Below are 18,939 nucleotides of genomic sequence, written 5' to 3'. Positions count from 1 at the left end.
AGACAAGTTGTGGGGACATACTCAGGTTCCTAGCTGCTGACTTTTTGAAGGACTCAGGACAAAACTGGCCACCTCTCAGCATAACTTAAATCCTAAACCCACAGGGTAGGATTTTCTCCAGTTTCTCCACTGAGCACATTAGGGATTTTTAACCAGGTTTGGAATGCAACATGGAGCCTTTTACTCTAGATACAGGTGTCTTTGTAAACGTAAAGAATTCACCGAGGAGTCCACAGAACTCATTAAAATAGGCTTTCTGGAAAGAAAACCACATGGCTTAATCTTCTTCATAAAACACCAACACACGATTGCCAGGAATCTGTGTGTCGATTGGATCCAAACTTGTTGGTGACTCATTGCCGGAAGGCTTGTCAGGGTTTTGTTGTATTTTTTTGGATGGCGTCTTCAGCATCACCGAATGTTCCAAGGGAAACAATACATCTTGTTTTATGTTTCTTCCCCCAGTGGAAAAAAGAATCAAACAAATATTTATATGATTTCACCTAAATCTGGTTTCTCACTAGTGAATCAGGGCTATAATTTATCTCCAGTTAGTGGAATTTTACCTTTCTATTCTGTTCCAATAGCTTTTTCATCTTTAGAGTTTCTTACATATCCAAGCATGCCTTTCGTATTTATAATAAGGTTTGAAAGCGGCTGCGTTAGTGGAAATCTGTGTTGTGTGCTGCAGCCTTTTAAGGTATTGTATGCTGCTTTCCTACTCTCCTGTCCAGAATGCTGTTGCTCCCAGGCTGAAGGCAAAGAATTGGGCAGTGGACACAGGCCTTTCATGAACCTAAGCATTCTCTTAGCTGCATCAAAGGATGGATAGACAGAGTCCCTCGTGATCCTAAGCCCCAACTGTCCTTTTAATTTCCTTGCTGATTGGAATGCAAGTCTTTTAAAAAGCTTGCCAGTTATACAACACAAAGGGACCTTTCTTCAAGAAACCAGAGTCCATTTCTCTTAGTTTATTTTCATCAATGCAGACAGAGTCCTGTCTCCTAGGCTCTCTAGCAGAGAAAATTCCTTTAGTGGGTTTATTTACTTTTAAAATAAGAGAATCAAAAACACACAGATAAAGGTTTCACTGGAACATGGAAGTTCTGTGTGTAGAAGTGAAGGACAGAATGAAAGGACTGTGAAGGTAGGTGTGTGTGTGTGTGTGTGTGTGTGTGTGTCTGTGTGTGTGTGTCATTTACAATCATTTTGTATTATGAATGTAGATAATTGAAGAGTTAGCTTTGTTGAGGAGTCATTTTCTGCCTTGATAAAAGCATTCTTGAAGATGATGGAAAACTCACTTGAAGAGACCAAGCTCACAGACCAGGAATGGAACAAAACTGAGAAAAGTCATTTGTGGCAACTGGCGACCCCCAAGTTCTGTTATCTCACTACTGTGACCGGCGGATCTGCCTGAGCTTAGTTTCTCTTTGGGCTCCAAACATACGACATTTTATTTACATTTTCTTGTAAATAAGATATTTGCAATTTTTCATTTTATTTTATATGTATAGGTGTTCTGCCTGCATGTATGCATGCGTGTTTGTGCACCACATGCATGTCTGATGCCCTCCGAGTCTAAAATAAAGTGTCAGATTCCCTGGCACTGGAGTTACAGACAGTTATAAGCCACCATGTGGGTGCTGGGAACTGAACTAGAGTCTTTTGCAAAAGTAACCAGTGCTTGTATTTCACCCCCGAGCATCTCTTCTGCCTCCATGCTTGTTTCTTTATACCAAGAGATGAAATAATCCCAACGTCTGTCAGTTGACTCATCTTGTATTCATAGTTATTTAACGTATATTTTTGATAAACATAGTACAAACTGAACTTTTAAAATAGATTGTTACGTTTATATTAACCTTACTATTTAAAATGTATAGATTAACATCCCTGAAAAAGTTGCACCTTTATTGAAGACACTGCATACTGATTGACTGACCAGAATATCTTAAAAGTCACTACTTACCTTAAAATCCAGACCCCATCTGTAGATAAAATATTAGTTTGTTGTCACACAAGAACCAACCTCTCTTCTTATACCAGTATAAAATGGTTCAGGCACTACTGTGTATTCCTGCATCTCTTTGCATCTGCCTTATGATATTACTGTCTCCTATCAGACTTTGTGTGTCTGCCCCAGATCCTCAGATATTAAAATGAAGGGTAGCTTTCTTCTTTTCTTCTTCTTCTTCTTCTTCTTCTTCTTCTTCTTCTTCTTCTTCTTCTTCTTCTTCTTCTTCTTCTTCTTCTTCTTCTTCTTCTTCTTCTTCTTCCTCCTCCTCCTCCTCCTCCTCCTCCTTCTTCTTCTTTCTTCTTCTTCTTCTTCTTTCTTCTCCTTCTCCTTCTCCTTCTCTTCTCCTTCTCCTCCTCCTCCTCCTTCTTTTTCTGCTGCTGCTTCTCCTCCTCCTTCTTCCTCCTCTTCCTCTTCCTCTTCTCCTCCTCTTTCTCCTCCCCTTCTTCTTTCTCTTCTTGTTCTTAATCTTGTTCTTATTCTTCTCATTCTTGTTCTTCCTTCTCCTTCTCCTCCTTTTTCTCCTCCTCCTCTTTCTCCTCCTCCTCCTCCTTCTCTCTCTTCTCGTTCTTGATCTTGTTCTTCTCATTCTTGTTCTTCCTTCTCCTCCTCCTCCTCCTCTTTATTAATATTGTTATTTATTCTGCCTGATACCACTCATTCCCCCAGACCAGTTGGAGACTCCATGCTTTGTGCTAGTGGGCTGAGTACTCTTCAGGTCTTTGCCTGGCTTTGTCTTGGACAAGTTCATCATCAACCTTGGATTTTTCTTTATGTTATGAACTAATATATTGAATTTCATATTTCTTAGACTTCATTTTCCCCTCTCTTTTGCTTTGTAGATTTTGAGCTAGTCAGCCTAAGTATGTAATCATATATCCTCAAAGAAAGAGAGGCCATCAACTTGAGAAGCAGGGGTGGGGGAGGCTGGAGAATCTGGAGGGCAGAAAGGAAGGGGAGAAATGATATAATTCTATTTCTATTTAAAATCATTTTTTAACCAGTTAATTGGAAGCTCCATGGATGGGGTATTGGTTTGCCTGTAGAGATAAGTGGATGCTTGGTTTTTGTTTTTTTGTTTTTTTTGTTTTTTGTTTTATTTTTTTTGTTTGTTTGCTTGTTTTTTTTTAATTGAAGACCTCAAAATGTCTATTGGTGGTTCTTGTCCTAAGGCTGGTCAGCACATCTTTAGAATTTTCCAATTCCCAGGCTTTGGTATGTAAGACCCTCTGAGGCTGATGTTACTATTTATTATTCTGGGTATGATTTTTTTTGTACATTAGTTTAGCACTTCTTTGATTTTAGCTCAAACTACTATTTCTTAGCTTGGAGTTACTGTAGATGATGCCCCAGGCTAAATCCTACATTTCCATTGAAGGTTTCAGAGACACAGCTGTCTATCATGCAAGATAGTCAGAGTGTTTAAGTTTCAGTGTGACTTTTTTTTTTGTCTTTTTATTTTTTATTTTTTTCCATTTTTTATTAGGTATTTAGCTCATTTACATTTCCAATGCTATACCAAAAGTCCCCTATCCCCCCCCCCCCCACTCCCCTACCCACCCACTCCCCCTTTTTGGCCCTGGCATTCCCCTGTACTATGGCATATAAAGTTTGCAAGTCCAATGGGCCTCTCTTTGCAGTGATGGCCGACTAGGCCATCTTTTGATACATATGCAGCTAGAGACAAGAGCTCCGGGGTACTGCTTAGTTCATATTGTTGTTCCACCTATAGGGTTGCAGTTCCCTTTAGTTCCTTGGGTGCTTTCTCTAGTTCCTCCATTGGGGGCCCTGTGGTCCATTCAATAGCTGACTGTGAGCATCCACTTCTGTGTGTGACTCTTAAAGCAGTCTTGTTAATACTGTTGCCAAGGTGTACACCAGAATGCCTGCTCTCTCTAGAGTTTGTCAGAACATGTACCAGTGTGCTATTTCTCCAGGCTTCCCCTGGTTACTAAATTAGAAAGCAGTTATCCACTAAGCCCTTCCACTTCAAATTGTTTCTATTATTTTTTTGCCATCTTTTTTCACACACTCTTCTGATCTTTACTACTCAATTTCCTGTTCTGTGCATTTGTCAGGTTCCCACAGAAAAACAGAACAGAAGGACATATATGCATACACTGTACCTATACACATATCATACATACATACATACATACATGGGCATGGGCACGCACGTGCATAGTTACGAGAAGGGATTTTTAGATTGGCCCATGTACTGATCAAAGGCTGCATACCTTCTCAATGGTTATTGGCAATTTAGAGAAGCAGGGACGCTTATAGGACCTCATGCCAAGAGTCTAGAAGAGCGCAAGCCAGTTGAGCAAGCAATGTAAAAGCCCTAGCTGGAGACTGAAGGTCTGAGATCTCTTGGAGACCCAGTGAAAGCTCATGTTCAAGGCTGAGCCATCTAGAAACTGATGTCCACAGTCAACAGAAGCAGTCAAAATTGTGCCCACTCAAGAGAAGCATGTTACATGCAAGCCGATCCTCCCTTCTTTTCCATCTGGTCCTCCAGTCTGTGGGATGGTGCCGCTCATGCTCAGGGCAGGCGTGCCTCACTCAGATCTGCTGACCCCCACACCGATGTTCTCTGGAAACACCCTCACAGAAACTCTCAGACGTTTGCTTCAGTTCCATCAAATTGATCTGTCACAATGTGGTCAGTAGCAAGCAGAGAAGAACACAGTAGGGAACTTTCATGTTTATGTAGAACCCATTTCCACGATCCTTTTTCTTTTAAGATTTATTCCACAAAGTCCAGGGTTTGGCATGAGTTTTGTTTTAGTTTGCTTTTTGCTACATTGCTTGGAACTTTTATGGTTTCTTTTTAATAGACAGGAAATATGTTTGTGAACTTTAAAATAACGATTCTCTGACAACAATCTGCCTGCTATGCATAGTTGCTCCTGGTGTATGTGTGGTGGATTTCACACTGTGCGAGCCAAACCCCTTTATGAACTTATATAGTTTATTCTTGAGAAGGACCTTGGGTGCTGTTGTTGGTGATGTGTTTGGAATCAGGCTCAGCCTACATTCATGATCCTCCTCAGTACTCGAGTGCTGGGATTATTTATGTATTTCTTCCAGTCTTACCTTTGTTTTATTGCATATATCTTGTCAATGCATGTTTGTAAGCATTTAACTTTATTCATGCTAAAGAAGGTTTCATTTTTACCTACACCAATAACACAAATGTTTTTGACACTACAGAAATTTGATCCCTTAATAGGTGGACTAGGCAGTGCCTAGTTCTCAGGGGAAACTTAATGGGTAATTGTCTTTTATAAAATTAACGACGAATTTGGTTAAGGAAAAAAGGTATACATCTGTCTCTGGGCATGCCATACTGACCTGTCTCTGGCAACCTCAGCCGTTGTCCCCAGGGGAAATCAACAGGCTCTGTTACATATTACACTGTGCACTCGAGAGCTCCAAAGCTCAATTTGGCATGTCCCATTGTTGATGTAGCATGGAAGAATGATTTCTGATTCTGGCATTGCTTACGTGCCTTGCTCATTTGCATTTCTTCATATGTTTGTTGAAATTCAGAGAGCATTAAAGCATAAAGGAATTAACACCCACCCATTTACTCGAGTTAACTTACACAGCAGTGGGGTCAGATTTTTACCATATTTGAAAGCTTTCACTGGTTCAACAGTAACTGAACTTTGTATCTCTAAATCTACTTTCTTCAGTACGCCCTTTAGCAAGCTACTCATGATAGGAGACATTTCTCTCTCTCTCTCTCTCTCTCTCTCTCTCTCTCTCTTTCTTCTTTCTTTCTTTCTTTCTTTCTTTCTTTCTTTCTTTCCTTCTTTCTTAATTTAAAATTAAAAGCATTACGGACTGCACCACATTTGGCTCAGTAAAATAAGGCTGAATTTAAAAAAGGTATATGTGTATTCCTGACTTAATTTGATCAAAGGATAAAAAAAAGTAGAGAAAATAGAAATATTTATTCTCTGAACAGGAACATAAAAATCCAGACTACTTGTTCTATGAGAGAGGCACGTTCTCAATGTTTTTATGTTTAAGTCTGGGTAGGCATTTTCACCATACCAATCACAGGCTGCAACGCTCAGAAGCAAAACATTGTATCATGGTGCTTTAGGAGATTAATTTTGTGGATTTTGAACTAGTTCAAGTTCTAAGTATGTAAATGTATAATCTCAGATTACCAAAGATTTACACCCCCTCCCACACACCCGCAGGCTTGATTGTAACACATTTTTTTTTAATTTAAAAAGGAGCAAAGAAGGCTTCTAAAATGTCAAAATTGTGTTCATAAGCCGGGCGTGGTGGCACACGCCTTTAATCCCAGCACTCGGGAGGCAGAGGCAGGCGGATTTCTGAGTTCGAGGCCAGCCTGGTCTACAAAGTGAGTTCCAGGACAGCCAGGGCTACACAGAGAAACCCTGTCTTGAAAAAACCAAAAAAAAAAAAAAAAAAATTGTGTTCAAAAAATCCTAACACTGAAGTTCACATTATATATTCCAGAAGGGAGACCCCTCCCTCCCTTCCCCTCCCCTCCCCTCCGCTCCCCTCCCCTCCCCTCCCCTTCCCTTCTCTTCCTTTCCCTTCCCTTCCCTCCCTCTTCTTCCTTTCCCCTCTCTTTCTCCCTCCCTCTCTCCCTCTCTTCTTCCTTCCCTATCTTCCTCCCTCCTTCTCCCTCCTCATCTCTGTCTTCCTTCCTTCTCTCCTTCCCTCTCCCCCTCCCTCCTTCCCCCTTCCCCTCTCTCCCTCTCCCACCATGCCATCCTCCCTCCCTCTCTCCCATCTCTCCCTCCATCTCCTCCTCTCCCTTCCTCCATTCTTCCCTCCCTCTCTCCATTCCTCCGTCTTTTTTCTGGCCCTTGAAATGAGACCAGACAGGCGCTCCATCCCTGGTACACCTCCCGCTGTCCAGGTTCAGGAATTATATAAACAAATGCCCTTGTTACTGTTCTAAAGCCCTCACTTGGAGATTCCATTATTAAACTATGACATGACCATGTTTTAAGTGCTTTTTCTGTCTCCTGCACAAGGATGGTGTGAGCTCTAACGACGGGTGAGATGATTCTCCATCTGTTAGTGAAGGAGGATGATCGCAGCTCTGTGAAGAGAACTAAAAGGTATTCAAATTCAGGGCCACCAAGGGGAAGACTAAGCATATACATGTACCTAAATCTTTGGTGTAGGGCTTTTAAAATGAGACATTGCTCAGTGTGAATTACAGTGTTTGAGGCAAAGGGAATGGTGTTATTTCTCTCCTGCCATCCTCTTCCCTTCCTCGAGGATTTGAGTATTTTAAAACTGCATTTGTTAGTGAAGTTCAGTAAGATCCCAGTATTTTATTTTTTCATTTTATTTTGTTTATATGAATGTTTTGCCTGCATGTATGTGTATTATGTTTATGCAGTACCCATGGAGGCCAGAAGGGGGCATCAGATTCCCCTGAGAATGACATTAACAGAGTGGTATCAGCTGCCTCATAAGTGCTTAGAATAGAGCCTGGGTCCTGTGCAAAACCGGTAAGTACTCTAAACCACTGTGCCATCTCTCCAGCCCTAAGATCCCTGTATTTTATGTGATTTGCTAATCTGCTAATGTTGGTTTTCAGTAAAGACAGCCTCGAGTCCTCTTTGGCCCCTGCATCTGCAGCCCTCTTTTTCATTCAGTGCACAGCTGCATCCAAACCCTTCCTGTCCAGCTCGTTTCTGTGGCTTGTGTGCATGTTCATGTGCACATGTGTGCTGCTTGGCCAACACTGTCAGCACTTTCACTCTAAACGTTCCCTGAAACCTGGAAGGATGTGTTAAGTAATCAATAATCCTGGATCTCTGGATCTACGTGGAAAATGTCCCTAGTTTTGCGAAGTGTTCCATTCAAGAACGTGACTAACCCTTAATGAAGTCTTCCAATTTGCCGTTGATGAATCACATGAATGAAACTAGACTAAAAATGTGAAAATAACAGATGTTCTTTTATGTCTAGGGAGACAAACGCTTCAGATTCGCAGAAAAACATGCAGTGGGCACACCATAGAGTCCCTAGCACAATTAAAGAAATACAATTTAAATTGAGAAGTATTACATTATTTTATGTATGTGGGTGTTTCACCTGCTTGCATTATCTGTGCACCATATGCATGAAGTACCCAGGGAGGCCAGAAGAGGGCGCTTGATCCTCTAGAACTGAATTTAGAGGTGGTTGTAAGGTATTTTGGGGGTGCTGGGAATCAAACTCGAGTTTTCTGGAAAAACAGCCAGTGTTCCTAACTGATGAACCATCTCTCCAGCCCTGCACTTTATAGCTTGCAAACAGCCTACTTTGGACAAGAACCTGCATCACTAGGTTCTTAACAGTTTTCTCCCTAGAGCGTTTACCCAATGCAGAGTTGGTTGGCAAGGCACCTGGATGTTGCTGTCATCATTACTGAGAAGAGCGGAGCTATGGAAACAGTTAGCCTAAGTCCCTGAGATCTTCCCGAGTCTTCCGCTGAGACATGATAGGGCAGCAATGGTGGTGTGGACCACAGTATTGGGCAGATGAAAGTTCTTGTCTAGGAGAAATTTCTTGAACTTATGTCTGCCAGGCAAACACTACTACCACTGAACTATCTCTCAATTCCTCTTCCTTCACTCTTGCTTTGAGGCAAGATCTTAAGGTGGAACCCTCCTCACAAAGCTCAGGTAGTCCTTGAACCCGTGATCCTTTCGCCTCAACTGTCAAAGTTTCTTGGATTGTAATGCCAGGCTCATCTTAGTACAGTTAATTGTTATAAACATTTTAAATGCACTATACAAATTATGTTATTATTATGTTGCTTGTAGGTAATGTGTCAAAGCAGGATAGAAGCAATTTTCGGCAAAGGATACAGGTTGAAAAATTTAACCTACTTGATGGGACACACCCTGGTAGTCAACTCATGATTTCTACAGAATTTGTGTAATGCTATAAAGTACAAAGACAACAAACAGGATGTGTGGGAGTCATGACTGCCTGCAACTGGGATAGCTTGGGATATTAGTCCTGCCAAAGTTTTGCACCTGGGAGCTAATAAGAAGCCATCAGTAGCGTGATTGATTCAAGCTCCCCCCTCCCAGTTCCCAGTAGCTAACACATACTTTCCACAAAGCAAATTAACTTGATTCATGATTCTTTCAGGCAGAAAAACACCTGCTGATTAAACTTGGAGATACAGACGCTAATTTGGAATGAATCATTCGCCTGTCAGCATATACAAAGTAGAACTGATGCACATGAGCCCTGTACTCGTGAGGGGCTATGAAATGTAAAAAAAAAAAAAAAAATCTAGGAGAGGCGGCTTTTCCCCTCATGTTTCTCTCTACCTGTGATGCAAAGTGAGCAGGTTTGTTCTGACTAATGGAGCTAATTGTTAGCTCGTAAAGATCATTCGCTTTGTTTTTGAAAAACTGTCAATGGAAGCTGAGTCCCATATGAATTTTAAAGAAGCATTTATTTTTAAATCTCGTGTCTCTTTGTGTATCTGTGTGAGCGTGGGCACAGCAGTGCAGCTGAGAGTTGGACTTTTTATTATGTGCAACTTTTATGTGCAGCGTTGTGTGCGCGTGTGGGCGGCAGAAGGACATCAGATCTCTCGGAAGCTAGGGTTGCAGGGAGTTGGGAGCCACCTGATCTCCATCCTGAGAGCTTGATTTGGGTCTTCTGCAAAAGCAGTGTGTGCTCTTAACCACCGAGCATCACACCAGCTCCAAAATATAATTAAAACAACTTTATGGTTAAATACTTGTGTAAAGTTATCTCTCTATTAGAGATTGGTGATTTAGCCATGAAAGGACTGTTAATTTTATTAAAAGATTGACATTTTTTTCTTCCCAGATGATGGATTTTTTTTTTAAATTGGAAATTTGAGTGAAGATCAACTGGCATTTATTAAATTTGTGGAGTTCTCCAAATTAAAGTTGGCCATTAACTAAATTCTAAGAGAAATTTGCCACTGGGAATGTGGAATTTAGCACCATCTTCTCACAAGAAAATTTCAGCATAGTGGAAAGAAAATTCGGCTGTTGAGTGGCAGCCCTCGCTATTCACAATCTAGTTGATGGTCTAAGCGCCTCGGTCTTGTATGATTCAGTAGTCTCCTGCCATTCCCTACCTCTTCTTCCTCTCTTCCTTTCTTCCCTAGTTCTCCTCTTTTCTTCTTCTTGAGGCTGTTTTGCCTGCATGTATGTGTGTGCCTGATGCCCATGGAGGCCTGCAGAGGACATTGAATCACCTAGAAGTGCAGTTACAGATGGTTGTGAGCCACCATGTGGGTGTGGGAGCCCAACCCAGATCCTCTGCAAGTGCTCTTAACTGATGAGCAGGCTTTCCAGCCCCTGTCTCTGCTTCTTTAGAATCTTTAGATTATGCATTACATTGATTGAATGCAAGAGAAACCTGTGCTTACTTGTGCATTCTGTGTGAGTCTGCTGAAATGCCTTCGGTGCACTGACATGAATCACTCTCCCTTTAATGCCACTGGCGAACCCTCATAGGACAAAAGTTGTTTAGCAGTAGAGAATCTTCTAAGTTTTATTTTATCAGTAGTCTGGTTCCCCTAATGCATGCTTCCTTTTTGTTGTGGAGGGGTCTCTTGGCCTTTCCGGTGAAGCATCTTGGATCCTGTGTGGAAAGACAAGCCAGGGTTAGCAGGGTTAGCATGAGGCATGGTGGGAGAAGAGTGCTGGGGCTGTATGTCATTCTCAGCAAAACCCAGGCCAGCTTTAGCTTCTGGGCACTGGAGTCCAGAGTCTTCTCAGCAGGAACCATTAAGCCTGGGCTAAAGATCTACTGTGTGCTTAGCTAATGTCTTGTCTGGCATGTTTTTTAATAATCAATTTTGAGCTAATGATCTGTGTTGGAAAATGCTGAGGAAAACTTGTAGGCTTTTTTTTCCTTCTTTGTTTAATGTGCTTCTTATTTAAACTGGAAGGCTGTTCAGGAAAAAGTGAAATAATACTTCAGAAATATTTGTGGGCCTTGATATATGATCCAGAAATGAGAAAAGCATAGGTTTATTTCATGTATAAAAACTCATTTTAGCATTGCACAAAAAACCCAATTCTTTGATGTAGGATATCAGGAGTCACATTAAATGATTTTTCCCTTGGGATAGATAAGATAATTATAGGTTCTGGGCTGTAGATCTGAAGCTCTTATGAGTATAACTATGCTCTTTTTGTTCTGAACTGTTAGAGAATTACTTCCAGATCTGATCTTTATCCATTTTGGACAGTAGAAATTCTGGTGTTACATACACACCCAGAGCCATGAGAACCACTTAGAGAAGAAGGGCGTAGAACTGCTTGGAGGAGTGTACAGTTTAATCTGGGGACATGAATACAAATGAATCAGAGGGCACAATCTACACAATAGTGTTAGGCCATAGACTTTAGGGCATCCTGGAAATGTCATTTTATGTCTTTTAATATCCTTTTGAATTTTCTTTATTATAAATGAGATATTATGTTCAGAAAATTTTCAATCCATTGAAACTTACCATTTTGATATTTTAAAGATGTATCCATTTTTATTTTATGTGTATGAGTAATTGCCCCTGTGCCTGTATGTGCACTGTTGTGTCTAGAGTACACATGGAGGCAGGAGAAGGGCATTGAATCCCTGGGAACTGGACTTACAGATGGTTGTAAGTTTCTGTTTGGGTGCCGAGAATTGAACCTGGGTTCTCTGGAAGACTATAGAACCATCTCTCCAGCTTCCGAATCTTGATATTTTAAAAATATTTCAATGAGATGTTAGGATTGTATTCTTTGACCAGGAATAGAGATGATTTAGTCTAATATTTTCATTAGATAATTGTCGAAACGGTCTCTAGTGTATTCTCAAAGGAAGAATGGCTAGACCCAAGCCCTGCTCATTGTGTGCTTTATTAAGAAACATTGTGCTTTGATATTCTCAACTGCTGGATGGAGGGTTATTTTGTCAATATGGAAAATTATTATAGATTGATAACTATTTATAACTTTTCTTTGTCCTATTTTCTTTATTACATTTTTCTTAGTTGTTGGATTGACATCAGAGGCTTTCTGGGATTGTCAATATAGCTGGATTTGCCTAGGAAATGTGCTTAAACTGTTTCAAATGTAGTTAACAAGTACTATATACTAAAGAAGATTTTGTTTAAGAAAACAGGTTCTCGTGTAGCCCAGACTGGTCTCAAACTTACTATGTCTCTGAGGATGGCCTTAACCTTCAGATTTTCCTGCCACTACCTCATGAGTGTGGAGATTATAAATGTTGCCAGCATGAGGGGTTTGTGCAATGCTGAGCACTGCATGCAGAGTTGCATGCATGCTAGCATAGTACACGAACTGTATTTTTTCTTCTCGCTCTGGCCCTGCTTGCTCCACCCAGCTTGCTCTGGCCCCGCTCACTCTGGCTCCACTCCTTCCCAGAGCAGAAGGCTTCAGAGTTATTTATTTTATGTATATGAATACAATGTCACTCTCTTCAGACATACCAGAAGAGGGCATCCAATCCCATTACAGATCCCATGTAGTTGTTGGGAATTGAACTTAGGACCTCTGGAAGAGCAGTCAGAGCTCTTAACCGCAGAGCCATCTCACCAACCCTGTATTTTTTTTTTCTTATTAACTCCAAATGCATACAGTTCTGTGTTACTTTGCTTTAGAATTCAGTGGCCAATTTCAAAACTTTTAATTGTATATTTTAAAATATGCAAATGATTGCAAACAACAAAAATATGATTTCTGTTCTTAAATTTACTTACTAGTATCTAGTATATCACACCTCCAGATTCATTTGAGATGAAGTTAAGATCTGTAATATGGAGTCCGAAAGGACCAGGTTAGTGAAATATTGGTTCATGTTAAGCATCACTTGTGTTGGCTTTGAGGAGAAGATTGTAAATCTTTGTTCCCCTTTTTTCCTTTCCTTGCTACCTTTTGTTCTCAGCCAAGGTTCTGTGCATCCTAGCCTAGTCACAAAGTTACTGTGTAACCAGAGGTGACTTTGAACTCCTGACCTTCCTCTGGAGTGCTGGGCTTTCTGACACAAGCCACCACATCTGCCAGGCATGTCTTCTAGGTTGCCGTTCCTTTCTAGTGTGTTGGAGGTTTAAAACCACAGCCCAGGATATTGGGAGGATTGAAAACAGGTAGAAGGCTGTGAGTGGAGCCTGGTTAATTAAGTTGTCAGCAGATGTTCATGGCCTCACATCCTTTGCGCTTGTGACACCATCATGGAAAAGATGATAGTGTCCATGATGTCATGGCGTCTGTTCTCTCGTGTGGTGTATAAAGATGTAAACACAATTGATTTGAGACTGATGATGCTAAGGAAGAGCTGTCAAGATGATTGCCTGGAGAAGCTTATTTTGTTGTGGTGTTGGAGGAAGTGTTTGCTCTGAACTGTGTTCCAGCTGAGACATCGTTTGGGTGCTGGGATAATGTTCCTGTGACCTGGGATGTGTTTCTCAGAGACAAAGAACCCCCATTAGGAGCTCAAGGGTAAGAGGGAATTTGAAAATTTAAAGTGAATAGTTATGGCTATTTACAGCTATGATGAGGTAGAGGACAACATAAGCTGCTTTATCAGCTTGTTCTAATACAGGGTACAGGGAGGACTAGAATATCAGTGTCAATAGCATTGTATTCACACTGAATATTTAAAATTTTAATTTTATTTTATATGTATGTAGGCTTTGCTTGTACGGGTGGATGGGTACCATGTATGTGCCGGGGAGAAAGATGACCAACTGCAACCTCCTAGTGTCCACACAAGAAACCTCCCACACAGGTCATAATTCTAGATTCTCAACCTTTGGCACCGTGAGAGCAAATTTCAATTATGTATTCCTTGTCACCATTCCAAAGTCCATGATACTTTGTTACACAACACAGCTGAACCCTACTAACTCATTAAAAATTAAAAATTCACACATTAAAAATTTCACAACTGTTTACTTAAAAATCAATTTATCTCCTAAAAGGAATAGTCATAAATATGAAGAAGACGTGAATACTTCACATTCTGACCAACATAGAGATCTGATAAATTAATTAGGAAAGAAGAAAAGCTGGTTTGAGGAAGCCTGAGATTGGATCCAATGCTTGCAAATGGTGATAAAGTTGGAGTGGCGTCTGGGAACAGGGGGAAAGAGTGACAAGGGATGGGCGGAAGGGTTTTCTAGCCATTTTGAAGTGCTAGTTGAAGATAGAGACTATGGAATTGAAGGTGGCTTCCTTGGAGAAATCCTTGCTGTCTGCAGGAAGCCAGTCCTGGCAAGATCCCCATGAGATGGCTTGAGGGGTGTGCCCTTTGAGAAAATACAAAAGAACACCATAGATGCCAAGTGGCACAAGGAAGAGGTGAGGCTAAGAAGAGTTGAGTGATTAGGAGAGTGCCCACCAGACTGAGACATTCTGAGCTTGGAATGTCATTCATTTGCTTAAAAAAAAAACCAAACCAAACCAAACCAAAAAACAAAACAACTCTAAAGAACTTGCCAGTTTAAGTGGAATTGAAAGCCTTCTTTTAAAACCACACCTATTGTCATTTTTAGATTTTTTCTTTTATTTTAATGTAAAGCAGATTTATTACTTATAGTTAAGCTGTAAGTGACAATGGATGACTCAAGCCAGGCTCCAAGGGTCAGAAAGCCACCAGGCAAAGATAGAGTCTTTCTGTACAGCCACAGACAGCAAGAGCAAGATGTCCTAAGTTCAATAAAAGGGCTACAGAGGGCAAATGACTTCTCAAGTTTGGGACAGAGTTCAGGTTGACTAAGTTCTCTAACATCTCTTAACTTAGTCAACCAGTGAGTTTATTGGAGTTGCTTGCAGAACTACAGGAATGAAGGGTTGCATGGTTGCTCAGAGGTGGAAGAATCATGGGATAAACCTATCTCCCCAAAACCCTGGAGCTCCTTGAATATTCTATCATCAGATGGGAAAACTGAAGAGCCTCTGCTCCCTATAAACTGGAGGGCCTGTTTCTGCCCCCCTTCCTCCCCTAAGGAAATTGAAAAATTATAAAAAAAGAAAAAAAAATCTCACTCAAACAAGCAAAGAACACAGTATAAAGCATCACCAATAGACTAAGGTAAGCTGAAGACAGGAATAGGGACAAGGTTAGTGAAATATTATATTCAAGCATCATTGAGAATGAGGCAAGTATGACCAAGAATTCTGGGATACTGTTGTAGGGTATCCATGAGAGATGACGACTTAGACATGGGTTTAAGCCAATAGAAAGTATATATTAGCCAATCAGCCACCACACTGGGTGTTTGGGAATCCCAGTGTAGCCCCAAGACTTTCTCAGAGTGAGCTTTTAAGCATCCCCTCCCCTAATCTTGGGCTTACCTATTTCATTTAGCAACAACAGTTATCCAGAAGCAAAACTACAGAAGCCAAAATGCAAGGTTATTACATGTAGAGACTTCCCCAGACCTATGGACTTTGATATCAATGAGTTTTATAGCCCAAATCATACTTTTATCATAGATGTGCTCTAAGGTCTGAGGCCTGTTACAATCAAGAGAACAAACTAAAGAATACATAGGATAAAAGAAGTAGCCAAGATAAACATTAAAAGTATATAGAGTGATTCAATCATATAATCAAATTGACTAAACACAGAGAAGGAAAAAGGCATTTAAAAAAAGAAACATAAAGAAAAAAACAAAACCCCCCAATATATTAGTGTTCTTAGACAGATAAAGTAAATAAATAAACCAGGGCATTAGAAAACTAAAAAAGAAAACATAATAACATTTGCTTAAAATTTGGATATTTGTAATTTCAGTTAACTGTGGTAAACTCTATTCAGTATAGCTTAAAAATATTCAGAGAGACTACATTTACATAATTTTTATTATATTCTTATAATTGATCTGTTTTACCATTAATTCTTGATGTTAATCTCTGTGTGGAGTTCACAAATAATATTTTTCTCAGCATGCATATCTAGGAAAAATAGTCCATACATAGTTTATTACAGTCTGAGCTGGCAAGTACCCACTAGGAGTTTGGGTAGATGTTTTCTGATGAAGAGACCACCCACAGTGGGCTGGGACCTTCCCTAATGAGAATCCATTAATCAAGAGTCCATTAATCAAGAAATTGCCTCACGTATTTGCCTACAGGCCATCTAATGGACATATTTTCTCAATTCATTCTTATCTTCCCAGATAATTCTAGCTAATATCAAATTGACAAAAGACTAACTTGGAAACTATCCCCACACAGAGTAAAAGAAAGAGCTTGTGGAAAATAAAAGGTTACATACAGCAAGGATAAAAATCATTTGTAAAGTTTGGAAGACACTGATGAATTATCCCAGTAACAAAAACAAGAAGATAAGTACATACAACCTGAGGAAAAGAATTAAGCAAGCAGATGATCAACCTTGGAGGCTAACATCTGACAAATCATATTATCAAGAGAGAGGTTGTGGTTAGAGAAAAGAAAAACATAGGTACACACTAGATGATTCCATGTAGTACCACATGAGTTTTAGATAGAGAGACCTACAAAGAACCCAGCACAGTAAAGGAACCTGACCATTGTAAACAAACAAACATATAAGTAAAAACCAATACACACACACACACACACACACACACACACACACACACACCTAAGAGAAAGATATTTTAAAGCCTTGCAAGGAGACCACAAACAACATACATGTAGCAAAAGGACAGGAGTCAAAATAGCTCACACTGCTGAACAGAAGTAATATAAACTATGGGCAAAGGATCTAAGCTGAGTATAGAAAGCAACCTTGTAACCTGAAATTCTATACCCAACTAAACTATGCATCACATACACAACTATAACAGCTTCTCTGAGACATGGTGTTCTAAAAGTTGAATGTGTCCCCCAAGTGTTCTTTAAGAGACTGTGTGGTGGTTGATCATTGGATAGTTTTATTTATGGTGTCATCAAAGAAAGAGCAGATATGGAATATCTCCAAAGCCAGCTTCAGCTCTGACATGTTCTTTGTGATTTTGTTTGTTGGAGGCCAGTTATGCCAAGGAGGTTCCACTCCAGATGACTTGCCAAGTCGTTCTCTTTTCTGTGCCTCTGTTTCTCTTATATTTTCAGAGTTGGTGTGAAAAATCTCACCGAAAATTCACATCCATGTAGTACTGATGCTGTTTTTGCAAGAATAGCTATGCAAGTGTGAATACTGATTTTGGATCTCCATCAGTGACAGGAAATCTGGGAGGCAGGGGGAGGTTTGCAACATACTTATGATCCCACTGCTTGGGAAATAGAGACAGGGAAACCCTGGGGCAAGCTGGCTAGATATACTAGCCAAATTAGCCAGTTCTGTGTTTAGCAGAAGAAAGTGTGACTGAGGAAGATGCTCATAAACCTTAAACCATAAACCTTCACATGAATGCAGACACATGTATGCCTGCAGACATATGAGCACACACATGTGAACAACCATACACATATAATATTTGTATGGCTTTATCCTTCCAGCTATAAAAAGCTGATTAAACTTTCCAAAGATTTATGAGCAGCACGGGTCTAATTTCTTTGGGTAGTTTCCAAGTTAGTCTTTTGTCAATTTGATATTAGCTAGAGTTATCTGGGAAAAGGAAAATGAATTGAGAAAGTACCTCCATTAGATTGCCTGTAGGCAAATATGTGAGGCATTTTCTTGATTAATGGACTCTTGATTAATGGATTCTTGTTAGGGGAGGACCCAGCCCACTGTGAGTGGTGCCATGCTGGGAATGTAGTCCTGGTGTGTACAAGAAAGCAGGCTGAACAAGCCATGAGGAGCATGCGGTGTTCCTCCATGGCCTCTTGCTTCAGTTCCTGCCTCCCGGTTCCTGCCTTGAGTTCCTTCTCTGGCTTCCCTCAGAGATGAAGTGTTATATAGAAATTAAAAAAAATTAAATGAACTCTTTCTTTCTGGTCATGGTGTTTTATCACAGTAATAGAAACCTAAGTCAGGTGGTTATTCTATATGAAATAGAAGAAGAAAGGAACACAGCAGACTTCTCTCTTTGCAGCACTCTGGTGTCTGAATGACCTGTTGAGCATCATGATGAAGTGTTACTGACAAGGAACACAATGTCTTCATTTCGGACCTGGATGAAGTCCCTCCAGAGTTAGAGATACCATCATTTAGATTGTCAAATTACTGTCTTTTTTCTGCATATTGGACATTTCAAATGAGGCAAAAAGTCAGTAGAAGAAAAGTTGGAACAGCACGTCCCTAGTGAGTCGTTCTTTTGTGCTTCACACAGAAAATTAAAAGTTGAGTGAATTTCCAAGTGAAGAAATAGCACGCTGGGTCAAATTAATACAATGTGCTTAGTATGTATGATTCATGCTATTGAGCTTCATCATGACCTACAGGGAATAAAGAGGCAGATGCTAAAGTTCACAGCAAATAAGGACATTATCGAATGTTCCAGAGTCAAGGACCTTTTTATTAAATAACTGATAACCAGGTTGTAACAATTTGTTGCTTGTTTTGAGTAAGATTACACTACGTTAGGGTCAAAGACTAGACTCTGGCAGACCTATGAACCTAGGCCCAACAACCTGTCTGAAATATATCAATTAAAGACAAAAGTTTGGCTAGAGAGATGTCTCAGTCAGTCACATGCTTGTCTTGCAGGCCCCTAGTTCAACCCTTGGAATACATATGAAAACACGAGGCTGGTGGTGTGTTCATATCTCCAGTACTGGGGAAACACAGATGAGATTACCCTTGAAGCTGCCTAGATAGTCAGTCTGGTCTAGTTGGCAAGCTTCAGACTAATGAGGGATGCTGTCTCAAATGAGGCAGACAGTGCTCTTTCTGATGACACCTGAGGTTGTCCTCTGAGTTACATGCTGTCCTCTTGCTTACACACACACACACACACACACACACACACACACACACACACACGCATA

The 18,939-nt window shown here is 40.4% G+C and overlaps 1 long non-coding RNA gene across 2 annotated transcripts in view; it reads left to right on the top strand.

Annotated features, from left to right (window-relative positions):
* The first annotated feature begins 1,035 nt into the window (after nt 1–1,035).
* Nucleotides 1,036–18,939, top strand: part of Gm31154 — a 46,329-nt gene continuing 28,425 nt past the window's right edge. Inside the window, exons 1-3 of one of the 2 annotated variants that reach the window (XR_867292.1) lie at nt 1,036–1,147; nt 7,045–7,131; nt 7,419–7,530. This is a non-coding gene — a long non-coding RNA (predicted gene, 31154). The remainder of the gene's footprint in view (nt 1,148–7,044; nt 7,132–7,418; nt 7,531–18,939) is intronic. The other variant, XR_001783838.1, reaches the window with a different exon arrangement.

This window comes from Mus musculus, chromosome 3 (genome assembly GCF_000001635.26).
Source record: "Mus musculus strain C57BL/6J chromosome 3, GRCm38.p6 C57BL/6J".
NCBI classification, from domain to species: Eukaryota; Metazoa; Chordata; class Mammalia; order Rodentia; family Muridae; genus Mus; species Mus musculus.
The sequence above is the reverse complement of the archived record's forward strand: the minus strand, read 5'-3'. Positions and strand labels throughout refer to the sequence as shown.